Genomic DNA, 7,343 nt, shown 5'->3' on the forward strand with positions numbered 1-7,343 from the left:
GGTTAGTTGAAAAAGTTCCAAGCAAGACACTGTTACAGATTCTACCTGTGAGGCGGAATACATTGCAGCTTCGGAAGCAGCAAAGGAAGCGGTTTAAATCAAGAAGTTCATTACTGAACTTGGAGTGGTTCCATCCATTGTTGAAGCATTACTTGTCTACTATGACAACACTAGAGTCATTGCGCAAGCAAAGGAACTGAGGTCTCCTCATCGATCAAAACATGTGCTTTGTTGTTATCATCTAATCAGGGAGATCATTAATAGGAAAGAAATACAACTCAAGAAAATTCTCACTGAAAGGAATCTAGCGGATCTTTTGACAAAGGCTCTACCATAAAGCAAGTTTGAAAGTCATGTCTGTCCTTACGGTTTAGGATACCATGGCGATTAGCTTTAGGCCAAGAGTGAATGTTAGAATTTGAGAGATGTCCTAAGGCAATCATCTGATGATTTTTTTTCTATTTATTTAATAAGTATAAATTCACTATTTGAGTGCATATTATATATTTGATTGTCTTAAATTCATTTACTGAATGCCCGTAATGTAATTCATAGTATGAGAGAATTTATGATTGGATCGTAACTAGTGATTATCTCTACATATGCAATTATAAATATATTAAAATTCCCCTAGTCATCGAATTGATGTATTCGGACACCATCAATTCTGTAAGACTAGCATGGGTTATACTCCTTGATTCGGCCAAGCAGCTATTTTCTCACTGGCTGGAGACATTGGGATGTCGAGAGTTAAACATGGATGATGGTTATGGTAACTAGTTCATTGGAGTGACTCACTGTAAAACTTCATATGGTTTTCTACATATATATAGATATGTCTGTAAAGCTCTTACTGCAGCACGAGTGCAAATTTCCTTCAACTTGAGGTATACAAGTCATCTTGGACATGGAAACTCATTTAGGTGTGGACCTGGGATGATTGGGTATAAGTTGAAGTGCCCGAAGGTGTTTGGATAGCTCACAGAGGATTCACCGCTCCTTGTGAGGAGACGTATACCCTATGACCACTCGTTAGAATTATTACTCAAAGTCTTTGACTAAAGCATCACATGTTAAGAGTGCAAGACTCTTGTACACATATACAAGTAATTTGAATCCGCAGAATGAGGAAGTATTACTTGGGCTAGGTGTTACGTACTCAGCCTAGTGGGGAAAAGACAAATACACCATGTCCTGAACCAAGTGGGTATAAGATGAGTGAAAGAAACGAGGCATGACTCACTATAGCTGCTGAAGAGCTTAGAATTAATTCTAAGATCAACTATGATTTTTCGACTAATTGGGGATCATGATGTACTACTAGGTGTCACTCATGATCGTTCTATAATTAAGCAGTTAATTATGGATGACCAAGATAAATCGGGAACCTATTGGGTCACACGCACTAACGAGTCTCTAAAAGACATAAAACAAATTAAAGAATAGGATTCTTAGATCAAGAGATAAATGTTTGGTTGGACCATAGATAAGACAAATATGGAAATATTTGTCGCAATGGAAGCGCGATGGGTCACATCTCTTATGGAAGAGTTGGACCATATTTGGTTTAATCATGCATTAGTTTTTAACCAACTTGGTTTCGTTGTGAATCAAACCAAGAGGTTAATGGGTTAATTTTTGGTTAAGAGATAACGGGTTGGATTTGAGCTTTCTAATCCAACTCATTAATGAGGGCTATATATTGATATGGTTGAGAGAAGATTATACACATGAGATCATTAATTGGCTTGTAAGGTTTTTGGTGTTGGTTAGTCCTAAGAAAACGTACCGGTTCCACTGTACAAAATTTTTTTGTACAAGTGACGAACCTTTCCTTAAATAACCTATTGTGTTCTTTAGAAGTTAAATTAGGAATCGCAGACGGAACTTAACATCATTTATTCTGAATTTAACTTATCTGTTCTTAATGGTTTAGATTTGAATCGCAAGCGGAACTTAACACTATTGATTCAAATCCACCTATGTTATTAATTTCATTAAATATTAATTTCTAAAATTGGCTTCCAGGACTACATGACGAGGCACATGGCCTTCTTGGATATGGGAGCAACCACCACCACCTAGACAAAGTCTTTTAAGGAAAGCTAATATTTAATTTCCTTAAATAACTCTAGGTTAACCAAAAAGAACAATCGAATCACAAATTCGAAAAATAAAAGAAAAGAAACACAACCTCGAAACAAATCCGAAAACTCTAGAATCATATGCCTCTTGTGTTTGGTATTTCCAAAAATAACTATACAAAGAAAACTAGTATGATGCGGAAAACAATTACTAGTTATACCTTTCTTTGTAAGCAAAAATAACCTCTTGATCTTCTACCGTATTCCTCTTCTAACCTCGGACGTTGTGTGGGCAACGATCTTCCGAGATGAGAACCACCAAGCACCTTCTTCTTCCTTCTAGGTTTCGGCCACCAAAAGCTCCTCCAAAGATGAAGAGGTTCGGCCACCAAAAGCTTCTCCAAAGATGAAGAGGTTCGCCCACCACCAAGCTCCAAGGGATGCTAGAAATATCGCCTCCTTTTCTCTCCTTCTTCTCCAAGTAAGATCCGGCCACCACAAGGACTCCAAGGATGAGATGAGGTTCGGCCACAAGATGGAGAAGAGAGAAAGAGGAGGGGCCGGCCACACCCAAGGAGAAAAGAGAGGAGAAAAATAATAGAGTTGTTCGCCATGAAGGCACCTCTACCCCCTCTTTTATAATCCTTGGTCTTGGCAAATAAGGAAATTTTAATAAAAACTTTCTTAATTCCTTTTCCATGAATGAGAAAAATTATTTTAATTAAAAAACAATTTTCTTTTCTCAATATAATGGCCGGCCACATTAATCTCCAAAACAAGAAGAGTTTTAATTAACACAAGAATTAAAACTTCCTAATTTGTCTCCGGAAATTTATAAAAATTTCTCCAATAATTTTCCCTTCATGGTGGATTATAAAATGGAAATTTTATAAATTAAAATCTTTCTTTTAAACATGTGGATCATTTTCAAAAAGAAAAGTTATCTCTAAAAATTAAAATCTCTTTTCAATCTACAAATAAGGAAAGATATCAAATCTTTTCTTAATCTTTTGTAGAAACTTATAAAAGAGAATATTTAATTTTTAAACTCTCTTTTAAATCATGAACATGGTTAAAAAAAGGAAATTTTTTACAAAATTAAAATCTACCTTTCAATCTACAAATAAGGAAAGATTTCAAATCTTTTCTTAATCTTTTGTAGAAAGCTATAAAAAGAAATATTTAAATTTTAAACTCTCTTTTAAAACCATGGAATCCACATAAGAAAATTTTATAAATAAAATCCTTTTTAATATGATGTGGCCGACCACATCATGCTTGGACTCCAAGCATTGGCCGGCCACCAACTTGGCTCAACCTTTGGGTCTTGGCCCGCCCAAGCTTGGGTTCCAAGCTAGCTTGGCCGGCCACCAAAGAGTGGGTAAGAAGGTGGGTATGTGGTGGGTATAAATCTCTATATATAAGAGGCTACGATAGGGACCGAGAGGAGGAATTGGTTTTGGTCTCCCGATGAAATTAAGCTTCCCGTGTTTGCCCCGAACACAACTTAATTTCATCAATAATAATTCATTCCACTAAAGAACTATTATTGAACTACCGCACCAATCCCAAATTACATTTTGGGCTCCTTCTTATTATGAGTGTGTTAGTCTCCCTGTGTTTAAGATGTCAAATGACCACTAATTAAATGAGTTACTGACAACTCACTTAATTAATATCGTAGTCCAAGAGTAATACCACTCAACCTTATTGTCATGTCGGACTAAGTCCACCTGCAGGGTTTAACATGACAATCCTTATGAGCTCCTCTTGGGGTCATTCTCAACCTAGATTACTAGGACACAGTTTCCTTCTATAATCAACAACACACACTATAAGTAATATCATTTCCTAACTTATCGGGCTTATTGATTTATTGAACTAAATCTCACCCATTGATAAATAAAGAAATAAATATCAAATATATGTGCTTGTTATTATATTAGGATTAAGAGCACACACTTCCATAATAACTGAGGTCTTTGTTCCTTTATAAAGTCAGTATAAAAAGAAACGACTTCTAATGGTCCTACCTAATACACTCTAAGTGTACTAGTGTAATTATATAGTTAAGATAAACTAATACCTAATTACACTACGACCTTCCAATGGTTTGTTCCTTTCCATCTTGGTCGTGAGCTACTGTTTATAATTTATAAAGAACCGATAATACGATCTTCTGTGTGTGACACCACACACTATGTTATCTTCAATATAAATTAATTGAACATCTACATTTGGTATATATAAATGTAGACACTTGACCAATGTGATTCTTATAAATGTTTATACAAAAGCTAGGCTTTTAGTATACACTCCAACATTTGGAAAACCTTAACTCAATTTCTCTTCTCCTCTCCCACTCCTCTCTCTCTTTCCCACCGCCAACAAGAGGAGCTCCCTCTTATTGCTATGACCACCACAAGGGAGAGCTTCTCTTCCTCTTGATCCATCTTCTTCGCTTGTGGCTAGTAACTTCTGAAGGAGAGGCTTGCACTCAAGGAGTTGTCTTGAGAAGTTCGGCATAGATACGAATAGAGGCAAGGTTTGACAACATCGCTACGGTTGATGCTCTTCTCATTACAAGTCATCCATAAGGTATACCTAGTGTAAATTTACTTTACGTAAAAATTTAATTATGTGATCATGTTTAGCATGTTGTATCCTTGTATGTGTGTGGCGTGTGTGATGTAATAATTTAGGAATTATTATTATTTTATTTTTCACTGTGCATGTTTACAAAACGTGTTTTAGCGCACACCACATCAAACATATCCCAACACAGCGTTAAACGGCGCTCAGGTGCTGGCGGCAATAGATCGAGAGAAGTGACCGGAGTGGTTCGATGTTAGGGCACGGGAGAGGGAGAAGAAATGAATCAAGAAGAGGAGAATAAACTTATCATTTATAATCTATATACTTATGTTAATTAAATAAATCAACTCCCATATGTGATATATTAAACAGGCTTCCTCAAAGCCTAACTAATTTATCCCTCTAAAATGTGTCATATAGACTCCGTTTAAATTCTGAAAAATTTCTAAAAAATTTAATAAGGTAATTTATCTAATAACACTTATTATTTAAATTTATCGTATCTTATATCCCCCTCCTCCTCCACTAATAAAAATTTGGTCCCCAAATTTACTACTCAACTCAGAGATCCTTATCTGAGGGTAACAACCAAACAACAAACTCATATTCTACTCCATCCTAGAATCATAAACAAATCTTCAACCATAAAGGATCAAAGATTCCCTTATAAACCTACCTAATCTACTTCCAAGTAGGTAGTGATGGCTTTGTAAGTTATGAACTCACTATGCTTCCGCTACTCCCACATTGCTGCCCAGCCAATTGTAGGTAAATCAACTACCTCTATAATCCATAATGCACATTATCAACAGACCCTCTAGTGTCTGTATGATGCGCTCAGACTATCCATCTGTCTAAGGGTAGAAAGCTATACTAAAACAGAGCTTCGTACCCAAAGCATGTTGTAACCTCTACCAGAATCGTGATGTGAATCGCGGATCTCTATCCGATATAATACTCGGAGATATACCCTGAGGTCTGGTAATCTCCCTACAGTATAACCTTATTAATCAATCCGAAGAATTCGTCCTGCCGATCAGTTGTATCTACTGAAACAAATTTAATCAACCAGTCAATGATTACTCAAATCGCATCATATCCTCTTCGTATCCTGGGCAATCTCACAACAAAGTCCATCGTAACAAGCTCCCATTTCCATTCCAGTATATGTATCTACTGAAATAATCATGCTAATTTTTGACGTTCAGCCTTCACCTGCTAACATACTAAATATCAAGCTACAAAATCCGTAATGTCTTTCTTCATGTCATTCCACTAATAGGAACGCTCCAAGTCTCTATACATTCGGGTACCATCCAAATATATCCCAAATCTGGATTAGTGTGCTTCCTAGAATAGCTCCTTCCGGACAGGATGTGGCTCAAAAGCACACATAAACTCCCATGAAAATAGTAAATCCCATATAAATGATGTCACCACATTTTCAACGTGAAAATGTTAGCTACTAACTCCAGATCATGAGGCAGATAATGCTTCTCATGGTCTTACAACTGTCGAGAAGCATATGAAACTACTCGACCGTGTTGCTTCAAAACTGCACTTAACCCTTGGTATGATACATCTATGTAGAGTATAAATCCATCTACACCAGATGGTAAAACTAAGATGGATGTAGTTATCAGCTTTTCATTTCAACTCCTGAAACTGGTTTCACAAGCTTATATCCAAGTAAGCTCCATATCCTTTCTGAATAGTCCAGTCTGTTGATGCAATATCCCAAGATCAAGGTTGACCTGGTTGACTGAGCTTGAATTGGATCAAGCTTGAGTCTTGATGTTTGGATTTCGATGTTTGACAATACATGAAGACAAGACATGGAGATTGCAGGTGCAATTGTTCATGTGGGGAGATTATGAAGAAGAGTCAAGTAGATTAAGGTTAGCTGGATACTTGACTGGAAAATCCTGGTGAGTGAAGCCAGGTGAAAGTCCTAGTGAGTGAAGTTAGGCAGTAAGGAAAGTCCTGGTGAGTGAAGTCAGGCAGAGGAGAAGCCTAGTGAGTGAAGCTAGACAGAAGAAAATCCTGGTGAGTGAAGCCAGGTGAAAGACCTAGTGAGTGAAGCTAGGTAGAAGGGAAGTCCTGGTGAGTGAAGCCAGGTGGAAAGTCCTAGTGAGTGAAGCTAGGCAGAAGAAAATCCTGGTAAGTGAAGCCAGGTGAAAGACCTAGTGAGTGAAGCTAGGCAGAAGAAAATCCTGGTGAGTGAAGTCAGGTGAAAGTCTTAGTGAGTGAAGCTAGGCAGTAAGGAAAGTCCTGGTGAGTGAAGCTAGGCAGAGGAGAAGTCCTAGTGAGTGAAGCTAGGCAGAAGGAAAGTCCTGGTGAGTGAAGTCATGCAAGGAAAATCTAGATGGATCAAGGTTGATCGGGCATCTGGTATTGGGAAGTCCAAGTAGGTCAAAGGGATTGACCGGATACTTGGCACGAGAAATTCCAGATGGGTCAAGGTTGACCAGACATTTGGTGGAAGTCCAAGTGGGTCAAAGGGATGGACCAGACACTTGGTTAGGCAGTCCTGGCAGGTCAAGGGTGACCGAATGCTAGGCATGATGAACCAACAGGTCATGGTTAACCGGTTGTTGGTGTAGGGGACTTTGGACTTGTTTTTGGGCAAAAACAAGAGCTGAATCGATCAGCCGATCGATTGGC

This window comes from Zingiber officinale, chromosome 5B, assembly GCF_018446385.1.
Source record: "Zingiber officinale cultivar Zhangliang chromosome 5B, Zo_v1.1, whole genome shotgun sequence".
In the NCBI taxonomy this organism is placed as follows: domain Eukaryota; kingdom Viridiplantae; phylum Streptophyta; class Magnoliopsida; order Zingiberales; family Zingiberaceae; genus Zingiber; species Zingiber officinale.